Source organism: Quercus suber, unplaced genomic scaffold (assembly GCF_002906115.3).
Source record: "Quercus suber isolate HL8 unplaced genomic scaffold, Cork oak 2.0 scaffold_586, whole genome shotgun sequence".
Lineage (NCBI taxonomy): Eukaryota > Viridiplantae > Streptophyta > Magnoliopsida > Fagales > Fagaceae > Quercus > Quercus suber.
Genome location: NW_027070031.1, coordinates 295440 through 315542, shown reverse-complemented (window position 1 = coordinate 315542; position 20103 = coordinate 295440). Strand labels below are relative to the sequence as shown.

Sequence of the window (20103 nt, the reverse complement as noted above, 5' to 3'; positions counted from 1 at the left end):
AAAAAAAAAAAAAAAGCGCTTTCGAAAGTTCTAGTTCTCACTTCTCTCGGTACAATTCGAAAGACAGAAAAGTTCCATCATTTTAAAGAAATTTAAAAGTCCTGTTTGGTTGTAGGTAAATTACTGTACCAAAAATAAGGTCTCTTAAATCCTTGACTGGTGTAAGAAGACCCCAGCCCCTAACTAGTATGAAATTCACCTACAACCAAACCGGACCTTTAATTTCTTAAAAAGATGGATCGAATTAATAATTAATAAAAAAGTTTCTCTCCATTTAAGATTTTTTTTTGGGTGGAGAAAAGAATATAAAAGTAATGTTTTTCAACGGCCAATTTTTATAATAAATAAATAAATTTTACTATTTAAAAATTCAATTTTAAATTTGTGTTGAGAAAATTTATAATATTCGATTCCTTTAATTATTAAGGACGTAGAACATAAAAGTTGCATTATGACAATTTCTTTTTACTAGTTATCCTTTTATATATATTTATCATTATTTGTGATTCTTCAGCTTTTGTTTTTTTCTAATGGGAAATGGGTTTTATGATTTTCGAACCAATCAACAAGAAATTCTTCCTATTCCAACGTAGAATTCTGATTTTAACAGCCATCCTTTTTGTATGGTTTAACTCTTTTTTAAGCAGTATCCAAAATGTCACATTACTTATTTTTACTAAAGGGAAAAATTAGGTACAATTACATACAATGTTGTACCTTAGGTTTTTTAATTGAATTTAACTACGTGATTTTATTGACCTATAGTTTGCAGCTAAGTTTTATCCTTCACTAAAATATTCAATAATTGTATTCATGTAAAAAAAAAAAATGAGAGGGAGAGGGGGTAGAAAAGGATACACAAAACCGACAGAATCCTTTAAAGTTTTGAATGTAAACCTTAACCTCATTTAGAGTTGTTTTATGTATGAACTATTAAATATTTGTAAAAATAAATGGTAAGTTGCTCATGTGATGACACATCTATATTTAGAGGTACATTTTCACATAAAATAGTACAACCACATAGAGGTTTTGTGTTACACCCAAAAACCCCAAGAGGATTAAGTGTAACACAATTAACAGTTTACAAATTAAACAATACTATACAGAGATTAAGTGAAACACTCAAAACCTCAAGAGAGTTTATGTATTTTTTTTTTCCTTACCTCTAAAATTATGGCTGTAACTCTTTTAACTTCATATAGTATTGTTGTTTACGTGTAAACCGTTATACATCCACCAAACTAAAAAGGATATATAGTCTTTGAGTGCCAACCTATGTGCATTTGGTGTGCTCAATTCAAGCCATATTACTAGCAGTCACAATTCACTACCTGATAACTCACTTACAGCAGGGACACCATGCCAGTACCAACTCAAGGACTACCAATCCAACTTGTGCCAAAAAAACAATTTTAGCTCTATATATGTGTTGGATCTTTTGCACTGAACTTGCATCACGCTTGTCTTATAGTACATTTCTGTAAGATCGAAATTACATAATGAGAATACTCTATTGCAATCGACTAAAAAAGTATAACCCAGATATACAATCAAGCTCGACCATAAGAAAAATAGAGGTAGCATGGATACGAATCACAGTATCAAACCAGCAGCTTGCACACAATTAAATTATTCAGCTAGAATAATCTAGAATACAATCCATGAACAATTTGGATTCCAAGAATGAGATTTCCCTCGCATGATAAAACTTGAAGGGCACTGAAATCATTTAAACATAACATTGAAAATTCCAAATAGCTTTAAAGAGAGACAAACAATCTAAAACTAATAATTTTACCGTTCATTTTCCTGCTTTCATGTATATTGTACAACAATTTAATAGTTGACATTTTATGGCGGCATTGGTATGTAATCTGGTCACCATATCACAGAGTACAATCAATGGTGCAGGAACCTGGCATTATTTCATACATGTGTATAAAAGTTCTAGAGTGAAATAGAACCAAGATTTCTAGCGAGGGAAAATATTCTTACTAACTCCATCCTCACTGGGCCTATAATTTCACACACGTTGTCTATATTTTTTTTATTTATTTTTTTAAATATATCTACATTTAACACATATAATGTATGATGTGTATGGATGATGTAGAGTAACGCGTCTGCAGTAATCAGTGCTCACTTTTAACAGTTGTCTTGTCTTGGGTAATTGGGAAGCAGAGATGGACATCTTTCATTCATGATTTTATGGAATTGTATTTAGGTAACTCCATTCGATACTTCCCTAGAATCTGACAAATCGGGGGCTTCACAGTTCACATTGCCCCCATCATTGTTGCACCACTATGGCAGGTGGCTTGAATTAGTCTCGAAAAAGTTGAGCATATAGGCGTCCTTCACCTGCATTGTGACAATACATCAATAATACACATTGAGCATGTAAACAACTTAGGAAGAGTCGAAGAGAATTCACTTGCATATAACCTAAAAACATCACGTCCGGAATGGACATGCAGCACATTACCCGTAACATTCTAATTATATTTAAATATTATTAAGGGGGAATATGGTCATCTACCATGGCCACAAGAAGGTGATGCTAAAATCTGAGTTGATAGTTTCAAGGTAAAGGGTGAACTAGTCGACTGGTTCATTAGCAAGGGCGACACTACATGTACTTGAGGGGTTCATTAGCAGAGATCCCTAACTTTAAAAAAAATATATATATATATATATATATAAATTATTTTACTAGCTTAATTTACTTTTAAAATAGTTTTGCACATCCTGATCATAGATTAATTAATTCCAAAACCAAACAACAACATAGATAAACTCATCCTAAAACCAAACAACATAAACCATATTTCTCTCTCTCTCTCTCTCTCTCTCTCTATTTGAATGCATCAATATCTCCAACTCTGAGTGTAAAGAATAAGTGTTTGTGAGTTATGAATGTCTTTTTATTTATTATAAAGTTATTATACATATATATATATGTATATATTTGTTATAATTTTATTTTTGTATGAACTGTGATGTATGTTAATGCATAGTATAATTTTAAACAATTTCTTAATTAAGCAATACAGTGAATTTATTACATATGTGTTATTATTGTGTTAAAATAAACTTTTGTTATAAAGTTACTGATTCAAAATGTTACGGGTAATGTGCTGCATGTCCATTCCAGACGTGATGTTTTTAGGTTATATGCAAGTGAATTCTCTTCGACCCTTCCTAAGTTGTTTACATGCTCAATGTGTATTATTGATGTATTGTCACAATGCAGGTGAAGGACGCCTATATGCTCAACTTTTTCGAGACTAATTCAAGCCACCTGCCATAGTGGTGCAACAATGATGGGGGCAATGTGAACTGTGAAGCCCCCGATTTGTCAGATTCTAGGGAAGTATCGAATGGAGTTACCTAAATACAATTCCATAAAATCATGAATGAAAGATGTCCATCTCTGCTTCCCAATTACCCAAGACAAGACAACTGTTAAAAGTGAGCACTGATTACTGCAGACGCGTTACTCTACATCATCCATACACATCATACATTATATGTGTTAAATGTAGATATATTTAAAAAAATAAATAAAAAAAATATAGACAACGTGTGTGAAATTATAGGCCCAGTGAGGATGGAGTTAGTAAGAATATTTTCCCTCGCTAGAAATCTTGGTTCTATTTCACTCTAGAACTTTTATACACATGTATGAAATAATGCCAGGTTCCTGCACCATTGATTGTACTCTGTGATATGGTGACCAGATTACATACCAATGCCGCCATAAAATGTCAACTATTAAATTGTTGTACAATATACATGAAAGCAGGAAAATGAACGGTAAAATTATTAGTTTTAGATTGTTTGTCTCTCTTTAAAGCTATTTGGAATTTTCAATGTTATGTTTAAATGATTTCAGTGCCCTTCAAGTTTTATCATGCGAGGGAAATCTCATTCTTGGAATCCAAATTGTTCATGGATTGTATTCTAGATTATTCTAGCTGAATAATTTAATTGTGTGCAAGCTGCTGGTTTGATACTGTGATTCGTATCCATGCTACCTCTATTTTTCTTATGGTTGAGCTTGATTGTATATCTGGGTTATACTTTTTAAGTCGATTGCAATAGAGTATTCTCATTATGTAATTTCGATCTTACAGAAATGTACTATAAGACAAGCGTGATGCAAGTTCAGTGCAAAAGATCCAACACATATATAGAGCTAAAATTGTTTTTTTGGCACAAGTTGGATTGGTAGTCCTTGAGTTGGTACTGGCATGGTGTCCCTGCTGTAAGTGAGTTATCAGGTAGTGAATTGTGACTGCTAGTAATATGGCTTGAATTGAGCACACCAAATGCACATAGGTTGGCACTCAAAGACTATATATCCTTTTTAGTTTGGTGGATGTATAACGGTTTACACGTAAACAACAATACTATATGAAGTTAAAAGAGTTACAGCCATAATTTTAGAGGTAAGGAAAAAAAAAATACACAAACTCTCTTGAGGTTTTGAGTGTTTCACTTAATCTCTGTATAGTATTGTTTAATTTGTAAACTGTTAATTGTGTTACACTTAATCCTCTTGGGGTTTTTGGGTGTAACACAAAACCTCTATGTGGTTGTACTATTTTATGTGAAAATGTACCTCTAAATATAGATGTGTCATCACATGAGCAACTTACCATTTATTTTTACAAATATTTAATAGTTCATACATAAAACAACTCTAAATGAGGTTAAGGTTTACATTCAAAACTTTAAAGGATTCTGTCGGTTTTGTGTATCCTTTTCTACCCCCTCTCCCTCCCATTTTTTTTTTTTACATGAATACAATTATTGAATATTTTAGTGAAGGATAAAACTTAGCTGCAAACTATAGGTCAATAAAATCACATAGTTAAATTCAATTAAAAAACCTAAGGTACAACATTGTATGTAATTGTACCTAATTTTGCCCTTTAGTAAAAATAAGTAATGTGACATTTTGGATACTGCTTAAAAAAGAGTTAAACCATACAAAAAGGATGGCTGTTAAAATCAGAATTCTACGTTGGAATAGGAAGAATTTCTTGTTGATTGGATCGAAAATCATAAAACCCATTTCCCATTAGAAAAAAACAAAAGCTGAAGAATCACAAATAATGATAAATATATATAAAAGGATAACTAGTAAAAAGAAATTGTCATAATGCAACTTTTATGTTCTACGTCCCTAATAATTAAAGGAATCGAATATTATAAATTTTCTCAACACAAATTTAAAATTAAATTTTTAAATAGTAAAATTTATTTATTTATTATAAAAATTGGCCGTTGAAAAACATTACTTTTATATTCTTTTCTCCACCCAAAAAAAAATCTTAAATGGAGAGAAACTTTTTTATTAATTATTAATTCGATCCATCTTTTTAAGAAATTAAAGGTCCGGTTTGGTTGTAGGTGAATTTCATACTAGTTAGGGGCTGGGGTCTTCTTACACCAGTCAAGGATTTAAGAGACCTTATTTTTGGTACAGTAATTTACCTACAACCAAACAGGACTTTTAAATTTCTTTAAAATGATGGAACTTTTCTGTCTTTCGAATTGTACCGAGAGAAGTGAGAACTAGAACTTTCGAAAGCGCTTTTTTTTTTTTTTTTTCCTCTCAGTTATTTTGCATTAAAAAGATCACAAAACCAGGACTGTTCTTGAAGCCCTTCACGAGAGAATCAAAGCTTTGCGTCCTGACTCTGCTCTCAAGGTCGTCTATTTCACTTTCAAACTCTATATATATATTTTTTGGAAAATAGGGTTCTTTACTTTTGGACTTTGGAGTTCAATTTGATTTCGGTTTGGTTAACTGGGTTCTGTTTGTTTGCTAAGAAAATGCACTCTAAGTACGTCTCCACTTTCTGTTTGGTAACTCGGTTCTGTTTTTGTCCAGGATGTTTTCCATCAACAGGATAGGCAAAATTGAAGAATGAATTTTACTGGAAGAGGTGATTTGTTAGTCAGCCTTATGCCCTTTTTTTTTTCTTCTTTTTTTGGGAGAGGCCGATTCCCAGACTTGAACCTGTGACATAGGAAGTCATCCTATCCATGTAGTATTCATACATGTTCAAAGCCACATTTTGCGCAACAATCAGAACTCTACAAATTAGAAGACAAGTAGTCTAATAGTCTTAGAGCACATCAGCCTAGTTATACATGTCTAAAATAGATATACAATGTCAATTTTATACATTTTGAGCAAAAAAACACTTACATCAGTGGGTGTAAAAATGGGCAAAATCATGTATATATTTCCACGAGCTACAGTACTCGAGTAAATATACATGGATACTGTAGCTCGAGTATATACTAAAATAATATTATCCAATTCGCACCAAATTTTCTCTCCCCATTCCGTGCACAACAACCTCAGACACACTTACACACAAACACATATCAATACACAAACAAACCCACACACAAATAAACCCACACAGACAAACCAAAAGACACAAAGATCGGAGCTTGGTTCATGGGTCGCCGGAGCTTGGTTCGTGGAGCGTGGATCGGCCGGTGAAGACACGATCTGGGTCGCCGGGGCTTGGTTCTGAGTCGCCGGAGCTTGATTCGTGGAGCATGGTTCGTGGATCGGCCGGTGAAGACGCGATCTAGGTCGTCGGAGCTTGGTTTTGGGTCGCCGGAGCTTGGTTCGTAGATCTGCCGGTGAAGACGCGATTTGGGTCGTCGGAGCTTGATTTCTGGACCGGCCGGTGAAGAAAGCTTCTGAATCCGGTGAAGAACGGCCGGTGAAGACGGATATTTGGGCTGGTATTTTTTTGAGAAAGAACGAGACGGAGAGAGAGAGAGAGATAAGAGAAAGGGCTGTTAAGAAAAAAATGAGAAGAGAGAGGGAGAGGTGATCTGATAAGTGAGGCGCGTAGGGTAGTTGGGAGATATAATAAAAAATAGGGAAGTGTGAATATTTTATTTAAGTAAGTGTGTATAATAAACAGACTGATGTAGGTGTCTTATAAAATTAAGTGTGTAAAATAGAAAAAGTAGGTTTTGAATGTGTAAAATGAAAAAATTTATAAATGAGCTGATGCGAATGCTCTTACTAGGGTTTCGTCTCTTGATTATGGTTTCTTTTCTTATCTCCAGGTGTCTGAACTACTACGTGAGCAGCTGTGGTACAGGCCCAATTCTGGAGTGTACATTAAGCTGATTGTGATGCTTGGAAAATGTAAGCAACCTCAAAAAGCTGATGACCTTTTTCAAGCCATGATTGATGAAGGTTGTGTTGTGAACCATGAAGCATACACTGCTCTCTTATCTGCCTACGGTAGGAGTGGTCTCTTTGACAAAGCATTTTCCCTCCTCGAGCAGATGAAGAATACTCCTGATTGTCAGCCCTATCTAAGAGCAGCAATATCAGATGCAAGACAAGTTGAAAAACCAAAATTATTACAAGATATTGATTATTTTTTTGAATTTTAAAAATATACACATTCAAAAGTAAGATTCACTACTAAACAAAGAATATGTGATGTAAAAAATAAGATTCACTGCTAAACGAAGAATATGTATATACATCACGGGAGGAATGACCTGTTAAACTTCCCTCATCGAAAGTCGGGCTTCCCCATATATGATTGAGTCCCTTCAGCATATCCAATCAGATTTTGGAGCTCCTTAACATGGCTAGTCATCCCATTGATTAATAAGCTTTAATCATGGTTCTATATGTAATCTTATCAGGCTTACATCCTTTCTGCTCCATCATGTCAAGAACTCCCTTCATCTCTGCAAAGCATCCCATCCTACCATAAGCATCCACCAGGCAATTGAAAAACACAGTATCCAGTACTACATCTGAATTCTCAATAAAACGCAAAACGCCACCAATCTTTTCAGGTTTACCCGCTTGTCCATAAGCCCTTACAAGCGAGCAAAGTGTAACACAGCTTGGCTTAATCCTCTCTGACCGCTTTAGCCTAAACAAATATTCCGTTTGTTTTAAATCTTCAGCCTTCCCAAATGCATCTATCACCACATTGTAGGTAACGATCGTCCAAGAGTAATGGTATTTCTGCATGTATTCCATCACAGCACTCATTTTCTCATACTCTCCTGCTTTTCCAGAGGAATCTAGTAGAATATTGAAGGTCCGAATGTTTGGTTGGACGCCAGCACTCTGAAATTTCTCATAGCACTTCTCCATTGTTTCTGTTTGCCTGCTGCTACCGGACCAATGGCTCTGAGCGTGGAGTTCATGGTCCAAACATCAGGTTCACAGTTCTTCTCATGGAGCATTTCCACAAGGGTCGATTCCATCTCTGAAAACCTTTTAGGAAGTAGAAAGAATAAATTACTGCTCTGAGAGTGAAGCATAATATCAAGCTCCATCTGGTTGCAAAGAATATAAGACGGAAACAAAGTGAACTGAAACGAAGCCAACATCTATTCTCAAATTTGGTTTAGTGGGCAATTTATAGGAATAGTGGAAGCGATGGCTGCTATCCATCCACCTTTTCTCTGCCCATTTAAAGAAATAGAAAAAACTGAAAAGTTAAAAGAGACCATTTTAATTTACTGCTTAGTCCTTGCTCTCTTTCTTGATGCTCAGATGATGGTTGATATACTTAAATTTATATTAACTCGGTTCCCTTAGTTTCTTGGCAACCAGCTGGTACATACAAAATTCATAAAAAAGTGAGGAGAAATTGCCAACATACTTTCAGGCCTTCCCATAGGCATCGATTAGGGTATTGTTTGTGACGGTGTTTGGTCTGATTCCCTGAGTTGTCATGTCAGAAAGCAGAGCCTGCACTTTGTCAAAGGCAAAATACTCTAAACATGATTTAATGAGGATTGAGTAAGTCTGCACATCAGGCTGACAATCAGGAGTATTCTTCATCTGCTCGAGGAGGGAAAATGCTTTGTCAAAGAGACCACTCCTACCGTAGGCAGATAAGAGAGCAGTGTATGCTTCATGGTTCACAACACAACCTTCNCCCCTTGTCACTGTCTTTGGCATAATTGAAGAGGCTCCAAATAAGGCAAACACAAACGACCCAGTATCCCTAGTGACTAAAAAATGAAAAAGAAGATCAACTGATTCTCCATTATTCTTATAGGCACAACACCAGTCCAAGATCAAGATATTCCTTTTCAAATCCTGCCCCTTCTCTAAAAAAAATCAATAACCATAGAAACAATGGAACCCGCTTTTTTTTTTTTTATTCAATTATATTTTATATTTACTACTTTATTTTTCCAGCAAAAGATTTCTTATTGCTAATTAAGCAGGTGAACCAAATTCATATGTATCAAACATGTTACTCTTTTATAATGAAGATCTGTGCACTTATTTCCAAGCTCCATGAACTCCAGTGTCAGAAGTGCTAATATGGAAGGTGATTCCATTGTGTGTTATGTGGGCAATCTGGCGTGACCATAATCCTAGAATGTTTGAAGGGCTTGAGCATCCTAATCATGTCATCAAAAAATCTGTGTTGAGATGTTTGCACAAATGGATAACTGCCCCTGGCTGTATTCCTTGTCATTTTCTAGAATTTATTGACTCTTTGAACTTAAGTTTGTAATCCTTCAGGTATTTATCAAAAAAAGTTTGTAATCCCCTGGGTGTACTTTGGTACACATTTTGTGCATTCAAACCACTACTTTTTTTATTAATAAAATTATTTTATTATATATTTTTTTAATATAAAGAGTAAGATTTTTCATATATGCTTCTATTGTATGGGAGTATGACACATTTCTGAAAGGAAAAAATTCTAATCACAACGGATTAATATACTAGCATCTCAATTTCCAAAATATATTGAATTTACATCAGGTGATTGAAAGTTCTGTTGAAGTATGGTAATTCATTACTTAAGTACTCATTCAAAATATCTATATATCTGCAATCACAACAGATCTATCAGCTTTACAAATCAAAGAATAAATTATTATGTTCTTTTTCTTCTTTTCTTTCATCCTCTTTTTAAAATAATATGCTCTATTTTGGATGTCCAAATTGCATCATCATTACTAGGTCCCACACCCTCTTTTTTTGTTCTGTCACTCATTCCATGAGAAGGGCTAAAACCTCTTCTGATGCCGCTTCATTTTCTTCCGTGTTCTGTCCCCGGAGTTGAGACTTTATCCAAATCTTATGGCTTGTTTGGAAGTTTAGAGAGGGAGGAGAGTAGAGGGGAGTAGAGGAAAGGGGAGTAGTGGGGAGGAGAGTAGAGGAGAATGATTCACCTCTACCTTATTTAGATGTTTTTAAAATTAGTAAGGGGGAAGGGAGTAATTAGCCATTTCCCTTGTGTAATTTTGTTAATATAATAAGGATAAATTAGGTAATTTACTTGGTCAATAGTTTATGTACTCTACTCCCCCTCCAAATCTCTCCAATTTGGGGGAATTAAAATTGGGAGGCTAGAGGGAGTCCAAACCCCCCCAAACTCCTCCAAACCCTTCCCCCTCATTCTTTAAAAAACTTCCAAATAAGGTAATTGCATTACTCTCCCTCCCTCTACTCTACTCTCCCTCCTTTTAAACATCCAAACATGCCATTAGTCTGCAGTTTTCTCTCCTTCCAAATCGCCTTTTCCAGAAATTCCCTTTCTACCATGTGTTGCCCCTATTAATAACTCCATGTTCAAACCTTTGTCTACGTCTTTTTCACCTTCTGGTTTAGCCTTTTCACCAGATCCCACATTGCAATGTATCTCAACTTCTGCCTTTTGCATTAGGATTTCTGTCGTGGATATATTTCTGTCAGATCTCTGTTTGTCTTCCACAGCTTTTTGGTTATCAACCTGTCACTTACAAATTACCCCATCAAGGCTTGGAGAATTAATATATTGCTATGTGAGAAGAGACAAAATCAAGAGTTTTGTAACATTGTTGATGAAAAAAGCATGTGGTACCAGACTGCAAATATATATATATATATATATTTTTTTTTTTTGAGAATATGCCATAATGCAACAGAATGTCCGCTTGTTTTTATTAACGAGAATGAAAATTTTTCCAAAGAATTTGTATATTGTGCTCACTTCCCAGTATAGTTATTTGTACTAGGAAATGCAGTCTAGCAGAAACCCCCCCCCAAAAAAAAAAAAGCTTAATGAGCCAAGGCTTTTGACTTCAAAAATGTGATATTATTTATAGAAGGTGATATTATTTATAGTGATGACAATGTGTAATATAGTTTGCAATGTTCTGATCATGTGTTTACACCCCATCTACCAACCTCCGATTAACATAACCAAGGGCAAAATTGTCATTTCACAACTTGAGGTTAAAATTGAAATTTGACCATTGGATTTCCTAAAACTTCACATAAAGCAAATCTAGAAAATGTAACAATTAAACAATGTGTCATGTTGTTCAATAGGACCATCAATTAAAAGTTATAACTAAATTAAGTTTTAGCGATTAATATCATCTTTAGTTACAATTAGAACTAGACATGTTCAATTATGGTTAATTAATTATGACCAGTACTATTAATTATAGCTAATGGTGTACGTGTCAAATCTCATTACAATACCCTCTACTCCCTTTATAAAGAGAGGGGAGATTCACAGTTCATAGAACCTCATTCTCCTAAAGCTCAAGAAGAAGGAACTGAGTATAATCATTGTGCAACAAGTGTTCCTTAATTTAGTTTACGATCAAGTCTTTCATTGCTTGTTCTCTTGAACTCTACTGAAATTTCTTCCCTTTTTATGCAAGTATGATTGTTAGTGTCATTCTTTGTATGATTGTTTTGTTATATTGGATTGCTAGTTAAATAAACATGTTTTGTTGTGATGATAAGAGATAATTAGGATTGAAGCATACTGGATTTTAGAAATAAATCAAATGATGTTCACATGTTTATTACTTAATGTTCTTGCAATAATCCATTTGTTCTTATGAAGTTCATGAATAATCACATGTTAGATCTTAAATTCTCATTAATGTAATAAATTTCGATGTAAAATAAGAGTTACCTATTACAACAACAAATTTTGATGTAACTAATAATTATTGCTACAATCTTTTATTGATGTAATAAATTTAAGTTACTATTATAACAAAAAACAACAACCTAGCGATGCAATAATATATATATTATATCCGGCAATAATATAATACTTTGTACTGCAGTTAAAGTTATATACATGTTGACTGCCTGGGACCATTGATAGTTTCTGGAGAAGACGTTCGAAAACTTTCATTGTCACTTTGTTTAAGAATATCGTCTCCTTTAGAATATATCTTACAAATAGGACATCATTTTCTACTTCTTCAAATCCATTATAATAAAAAATTCTAAGACGAAAAATGAACAAACAGAATCATCTGGTATCACCACCCAATAAAACGGTTCCCCCATAGCATCTTATACTTCCTGATGACAGTATACACGGTACAGCAGATCATAAGTTTTAGTTTACCAAACAATAACTATAAAATATCCTCTGGTTAAGTTAACCAACCTTATAAACAACAGGAACTTCTAAATTAGGAGCCACAAGGAGCAAGGATTGTAGCACGTGCCAGTTAGATTTAACTTCAAACTTCAATCATGGCGACTCCAGAAATTTTGTCCAGGTGTTCTTATTCCACTTTAAAAAAATTTGAGTTATTTTGTTGTTTCGAGACATTTCAGTAAATACCAGTCAGAAATTCAAGATTTGGCCAGCATAAAGTTTATACTTAAAAAAAAATGTTCTTAGAACCAAAAAAAATTTGCATTTTGTACACCAAAAACCTCAAAAGGAAAAAAAAATTAAAAGAAAAGAAATGAACAAAGGTACCTATACAATAAATTATAAATTCATTTGAAATATTAATAAAATTATTAATTATTATTGTTTGTTGTTTACATAATTTGTTTGTCTTTTATAAACTATAATTTGTTATACTGTTGTTCATTAATTATTAAATTATTAATTATTGTTAGTTAACATAATTTAATTTGTTTGTCTTTTATAATATATTAGTTAATTAAATTATTAATTATTATGTTTAGTTGATTTATTAATTTTTTTTACTAACTACTAGTAGTCTAGCACACACTCCACTTTACATTAGCACACACCTCATGTGTGCACACACCTTGCCTCTCTCGATACCGTATAGAGGCCGTTTCGGTTTAGTTAGAGAAACGAAATATTTCGGTATAGTTAATACTAGTATACCGTTTTAGAATACCGTTAAATGTATATACATATATTCTCTTAAAAATTTTATATATTCTCTAAAAAATATAAAATGATTTTAAAGTCTGACATAATAATTCTTTTAAATATTAATAATTATGGTTGTAGTTTAATCTTTTTTGTTTAGAAGAGTTGTAGTTAATAGTGTACCAAGTACATGTGCTTACTAAATGCAATAGTGAAAAAAAAAAGTTAAAGTCTAGGACACGTGGGTGCTTGAAGATAAGGTTGAAAATTTTGAAAACTGTTGACTCATGACTTCAGTGGTCACGTGGAGAGCTCAGGAGGACTCTAGTGTACAAAACAATAGGCGTTCAAGCCAAGACCAATCAACAACAACGGCAAAATATCCTGTCAGCTTCATGGCCAAGTTCAATTGCAACAGAAGAAGAGGTTGCGGAGGCGCTCCGCCTCTTTACAGAATCTATACCAGAGCGATACTGGGAAAAATCCTTGAATCCTCAGCTGGATGCAGTTGCAAGCTAGATCTGGGTGAAGATTATCAAGGCATGTGTCCTCACTCTCCCTCCAATTCTCAGTATGAACGACTTGTTCTTTTATGTGTATGTTGAATCTTTCCCCAAAGCTCCAACTCAGTACTTTTCTATCTCCTTGGCTGGGTTCTTATACAGGAATGGACCCAACCCTATACTTTGACGTTAAAGAACTTGGTCAGTTAGAGTTATCTTGAAGCTATTACTCCAAAATTTGCTTTTATCTAGCCCCTACAATGAGTTCAACTGCAAGACCATTCCCAACACAAGGGGAGGTTGGAACAGAGCTCCTCTTGACAAAGCTGAACCTGCTTCTATGCCAGAGAGGGACTGGAACATGTCCTTGGATTCTCAGCTGATGCAGTTTAAAACCCAGATCTGACTCAATCTGATCAAGGCATGTGTCCTCACACTCCTCCAATTCTAAGTATGAACAGCTTGTTCTTTTTATTTGTATGTTGAAACCGTCTCCAAAGCTCTAACACAATATAATTTTCTAGCTCCTTTGCTGGATTCCTATACAGGAATGGAGCCAATCCCATACTTTAAAGCAGAAGGTTNCTCCCCCCCCCCCCCCCCCAAAAAAAAAAAAGCTTAATGAGCCAAGGCTTTTGACTTCAACAAATGTGATATTATTTATAGAAGGTGATATTATTTATAGTGATGACAATGTGTAATACATAGTTTGCAATGTTCTGATCATGTGTTTACACCCCATCTACCAACCTCCGATTAACATAACCAAGGGCAAAATTGTCATTTCACAACTTGAGGTTAAAATTGAAATTTGACCATTGGATTTCCTAAAACTTCACATAAAGCAAATCTAGAAAATGTAACAATTAAAACAATGTGTCATGTTGTTCAATAGGACCATCATATTAAAAGTTATAACTAAATTAAGTTTTAGCGATTAATATACATCTTTAGTTACAATTAGAACTAGACATGTTCAATTATGGTTAATTAATTATGACCAGTACTATTAATTATAGCTAATGGTGTACGTGTCAAATCTCATTACAATACCCTCTACTCCCTTTATAAAGAGAGGGGAGATTCACAGTTCATAGAACCTCATTCTCCTAAAGCTCAAGAAGAAGGAACTGAGTATAATCATTGTGCAACAAGTGTTCCTTAATTTAGTTTACGATCAAGTCTTTCATTGCTTGTTCTCTTGAACTCTACTGAAATTTCTTCCCTTTTTATGCAAGTATGATTGTTAGTGTCATTCTTTGTATGATTGTTTTGTTATATTGGATTGCTAGTTAAATAAACATGTTTTGTTGTGATGATAAGAGATAATTAGGATTGAAGCATACTGGATTTTAGAAATAAATCAAATGATGTTCACATGTTTATTACTTAATGTTCTTGCAATAATCCATTTGTTCTTATGAAGTTCATGAATAATCACATGTTAGATCTTAAATTCTCATTAATGTAATAAATTTCGATGTAAAATAAGAGTTACCTATTACAACAACAAATTTTGATGTAACATAATAATTATTGCTACAATCTTCTATTGATGTAATAAATTTAAGTTACTATTATAACAAAAAACAACAACCTAGCGATGCAATAATATATATATTATATCCGGCAATAATATAATACTTTGTACTGCAGTTAAAGTTATATACATGTTGACTGCCTTGGGACCATTGATAGTTTCTGGAGAAGACGTTCGAAAACTTTCATTGTCACTTTGTTTAAGAATATCGTCTCCTTTAGAATATATCTTACAAATACGACATCATTTTCTACTTCTTCAAATCCATTATAATAAAAAATTCTAAGACGTTAAAAATGAACAAACAGAATCATCTGGTATCACCACCCAATAAAACGGTTCCCCCATAGCATCTTATACTTCCTGATGACAGTATACACGGTACAGCAGATCATAAGTTTTAGTTTACCAAACAATAACTATAAAATATCCTCTGGTTAAGTTAACCAACCTTATAAACAACAGGAACTTCTAAATTAGGAGCCACAAGGAGCAAGGATTGTAGCACGTGCCAGTTAGATTTAACTTCAAACTTCAATCAGTGGCGACTCCAGAAATTTTGTCCAGGGTGTTCTTATTCCACTTTAAAAGAATTTTGAGTTATTTTAGTATGTTTCGAGACATTTCAGTAAATACCAGTCGAAATTCAAGATTTGGCCAGCATAAAGTTTATACTTAAAAAAAAATGTTCTTAGAACCAAAAAAAATTTGCATTTTGTACACCGAAAAACCTCAAAAGGAAAAAAAAAATTAAAAGAAAAGAAATGAACAAAGGTACCTATACAATAAATTATAAATTCATTTGAAATATTAATAAAATTATTAATTATTATTGTTTGGTTGTTTCATAAATTTGTTTGTCTTTTATAAACTATAATTTGTTATACTGTTGTTTCATTAATTATTAAATTATTAATTATTGTTCAGCTTAACATAATTTAATTTGTTTGTCTTTTATAATATATTAGTTAATTAAATTATTAATTATTGATGTTTAGTTGATTTATTAATTTTTTTTACTAACTACTAGTAGTCTAGCACACACTCCACTTTACATTAGCACACACCTCATGTGTGCACACACCCTTGCCTCTCTGATACCGTATTAGAGGCCGTTTCGGTTTAGTTAGAGAAACGAAATATTTCGGTATTAGTTAATACTAGTATACCGTTTTAGAATGACCGTTAAATGTATATACATATATTCTCTTAAAAATTTTATATATTCTCTAAAAAATATAAAATGATTTTAAAGTCTGACATAATAATTCTTATAAATATTAATAATTATAGTTGTAGTATAATCTTTTTTGTTTAGAAGAGTTGTAGTTCAATAGTAGTACCAAGTACATGTGCTTACTAAATGCAATAGTGAAAAAAAAAAGTTAAAGCTATGACACGTGGGTGCTTGAAGATAAAGTTGAAAATTTTGAAAACTGTTGACTCATGACTTCAGTAGTCACGTGGCAGGAGCTCAGGAGGACTCTAGTGTACAAAACAATAGGCGTTCAAGCCAAGACCAATCAACAACAACGGCAAAATATCCTGTCAGCTTCATGGCCAAGTTCAATTGCAACAGAAGAAGAGGTTGCGGAGGCGCTCCGCCTCTTTACAGAATCTATACCAGAGCGATACTGGGAAAAATCCTTGAATCCTCAGCTGGATGCAGTTGCAAGCTTAGATCTGGGTGAAGATTATCAAGGCATGTGTCCTCACTCTCCCTCCAATTCTCAGTATGAACGACTTGTTCTTTTATGTGTATGTTGAATCTTTCCCCAAAGCTCCAACTCAGTACTTTTCTATCTCCTTGGCTGGGTTCTTATACAGGAATGGACCCAACCCTATACTTTGACGTTAAAGAACTTGGTCAGTTAGAGTTATCTTTGAAGCTATTACTCCAAAATTTGCTTTTATCTAGCCCCTACAATGAGTTCAACTGCAAGACCATTCCCAACACAAGGGGAGGTTGGAACAGAGCTCCTCTTGACATAAGCTGAACCTGCTTCTATGCCAGAGAGGGACTGGAACATGTCCTTGGATTCTCAGCTGGATGCAGTTTGTTAGAGATATATATTAGACATATTAGCCCAATGTAATAGGCCCAAGCTCATTCCTACTTGTACTAGTAGTCTAGGGTTTAGTCGCCTATATATACTCATGTTAAGGTTCATTGTAACACAGGTTATTATACTACACTCTTATACAATAAAGATGTAGCCCTTAAGAGATTCATCCGTAGATGTAGGCCGTCAAAGTTGAACCACGTAACCCTCGCGTTCTCAATGTTCCTATTCTATGCTTCACCTTCCGTATCCACTCTAGCATATACAACATGGTATAACACGTTGCACTGTTAATAATAATAATGTTATTTAATATGGTATCAGAGCTAATATTTAACATGGTATCAGAGTCAAACTCCGTTCTTGGCATCAAACAAAATCTCTAGCAAGCAAAGAAGATTTTAATGTGCACATCACCATCAGAAGTCACACATGCTTCTTTGCTGAATCTAGACTCCATGGCATCTTGCAGCCACTATGGCTCAGTGCTGTGTCCAAGATCCACAAACTCAAGCAAAGCCGTGACTCAACTTCTCAGATCTGTGCAAATCTAAGCCTCGCCTGATGAAACCAACACCACAAACGTGATCCACGACCTCCCGCGACCAAAACCCAGGAACACGGGCTCCAACGGCGGCCTCACGCGCCGCCAAAAGCTCCGGAACCTCCCCACGCGACGCCTCGATTTCCTCTTTTGTAGCTAATTAATTAGTCACACGCGCCGCCCTATTGTCCATGTCGACCACCGATCTGCCTACAGAAGAAATCTGGCTTTCCACTGATTAAGCACGCGCCTCCACGCGCCGATTTGGTATCTGGCTTCTCCTCCACGCGCCGGTGGACCTCCCACGTGCCAGCCACTCGCCGAAATATATGATGATGTCATTCATGACGTCAGCAAAAGGCCTTGTCATCAGCCACGTCAGCAGTGTCGCCTCGTCAGCACCACGTCACCTAGTTGACCGTTGACCCGGACCGATCCGACCCGGACTACTCGGATCTGACCCGTGAGCACTGACCGTTGACTTTGACCAAATCCGTTGACTTTGACTTTTTGCGTTGACCTTTGACAAAAGTCAAAATTTCCGAAAGAGCCTATCTTACTCAGTTTTTCACGTAGATTCCAATTTTGGACTCCGTTTCTTCATTTGAAGCTCCTAAATTGGTCAATTGACACATTCGTTTCTTCATTTGAAGCTCCTAAATTGGTCAATTGACACATTCGTTTCTTCATTTGAAGCTTCTAAATTGGTCAATTGGCACATTCTTCATTTTGGTTTCTTCAAAGCATCTCCAAGTGATCTTCTCATGCTTATCCAACCTCAAGTTTTCATCGAGCTTCCGCCTTGAGTTTGAGGGAGGGTATTAGAGATATATATTAGACATATTAGCCCAATGTAATAGGCCCAAGCTCATTCCTGCTTGTACTAGTAGTCTAGGGTTTAGTCGTCTATATATACTCATGTTAAGGTTCATTGTAACACAGGTTATTATACTACACTCTTATACAATAAAGATGTAGCCCTTAAGAGATTCATCCGTGGATGTAGGCCGTCAAACCTGAACCACGTAACCCTCGTGTTCTCAATGTTCTTATTCTATGCTTCACCTTCCGCATCCACTCTAGCATATACAACATGGTATAACACGTTGCGCTATTAATAATAATAATGTTATTTAACATGGTATCAGAGCTAATATTTAACACAGTTAAAAACCCAGATCTGACTCAATCTGATCAAGGCATGTGTCCTCACACTCCCCCCAATTCTAAGTATGAACAGCTTGTTCTTTTTATTTGTATGTTGAAACCGTCTCCAAAGCTCTAACACAATATAATTTTCTAGCTCCTTTGTATAGGAATGGAGCCAATCCCATACTTTAAAGCAGAAGGTTGGTACTCTCCCCAAGTTATTCTGTTTGCAAAACTTCTGCTTTTCATAGCAATCATTGACTCAAGATGACATGAAATGTTATAAATCCAAATATTTTGTAGCTCCAGAGTTGAGTTCGACTGCAAGACCAATAGAAGCTCGACTTGAAATTAAACCAAGGCTCACATTAGCAGAAGGTCAAGTTGCTCCTACAAGTCAGAGGAAAGTTAGTGATTCATTGCCTACAGATGATCTGGCTAATGCAGAGAAGAAGAAACTGAAGACAGCAGCAGTAGAACTTCAACCAAGTGCACCATCTGAATACAATATCTCTGTAAAAGGACAGTCGGTTAGTAGTGACAGACCAGGCAACATACAGATGAAAGCTGAAGAATCAGGGAGTCTAAAAGAGGCTGAAAAATCCGTAAGATATACAACATAGTAAATGGCAAATTATTGCTTTTCAAATAAATTATTAGGGGGGGGGAGGGGGGGGGGTGTAGAAACGGAGATTTTATTTACTTAATAAACATTGTTCATACATCAACAGCTAAAGTCGGCTATCGGTCACATTGTTTATTACTCCCTAGGCCGAGCATGTCTCTTAGATAACATGGATACACAAAAGTATGGTAGGTAGGTGTCATTTATATTAAAACTTGCTGTTGGTGGTTTCCCTATTTCGCGAGTGCATCGAGGCCCTCAAATAACACATTTTGATTCAAGTCTCTACCTTACCCAAATGCACTATAGATCTACTCATCAAATACAATAAGTTCAATTCAAATCCATACTCTACTCCCTACCTTAATTACTGGCTCTTATGGTAAACCACTTTTAAACCCTTCTACCTATCACAGTCTTTTTAGAGTTTTGCAATACCTCATTTTATAGGTTTAGTTTATTGGTCCATGATGTGTGGACCATCTCCCAAAAGAAAAACGTTTTCTTTTTAATTTTTTTTAAATCATTATT

The 20103-nt window shown here is 34.8% G+C and overlaps 3 long non-coding RNA genes and 1 pseudogene across 3 annotated transcripts; 3 read left to right on the top strand and 1 right to left on the bottom strand.

Moving 5' to 3' along the window:
- The first annotated feature begins 5608 nt into the window (after positions 1 to 5608).
- On the top strand, positions 5609 to 7358 carry LOC136063860 (uncharacterized). Its single transcript, XR_010625515.1, has 3 exons — positions 5609 to 5722; positions 5906 to 5960; positions 7114 to 7358. It is a non-coding gene; the product is annotated as an uncharacterized LOC136063860 (long non-coding RNA).
- An 81-nt stretch (positions 7359 to 7439) lies between these two features.
- Positions 7440 to 10715, bottom strand: LOC136063856 (pentatricopeptide repeat-containing protein At5g48730, chloroplastic-like; annotated as a pseudogene).
- Positions 10716 to 13675: 2960 nt separating this feature from the next.
- LOC111997254 (uncharacterized) lies at positions 13676 to 19599 on the top strand. Its single transcript, XR_010625514.1, has 4 exons — positions 13676 to 13852; positions 13904 to 14072; positions 14176 to 14232; positions 19251 to 19599. It is a non-coding gene; the product is annotated as an uncharacterized LOC111997254 (long non-coding RNA).
- On the top strand, positions 16720 to 17249 carry LOC111997252 (uncharacterized). Its single transcript, XR_010625516.1, has 2 exons — positions 16720 to 17057; positions 17110 to 17249. It is a non-coding gene; the product is annotated as an uncharacterized LOC111997252 (long non-coding RNA).
- Positions 19600 to 20103: the final 504 nt, after the last annotated feature.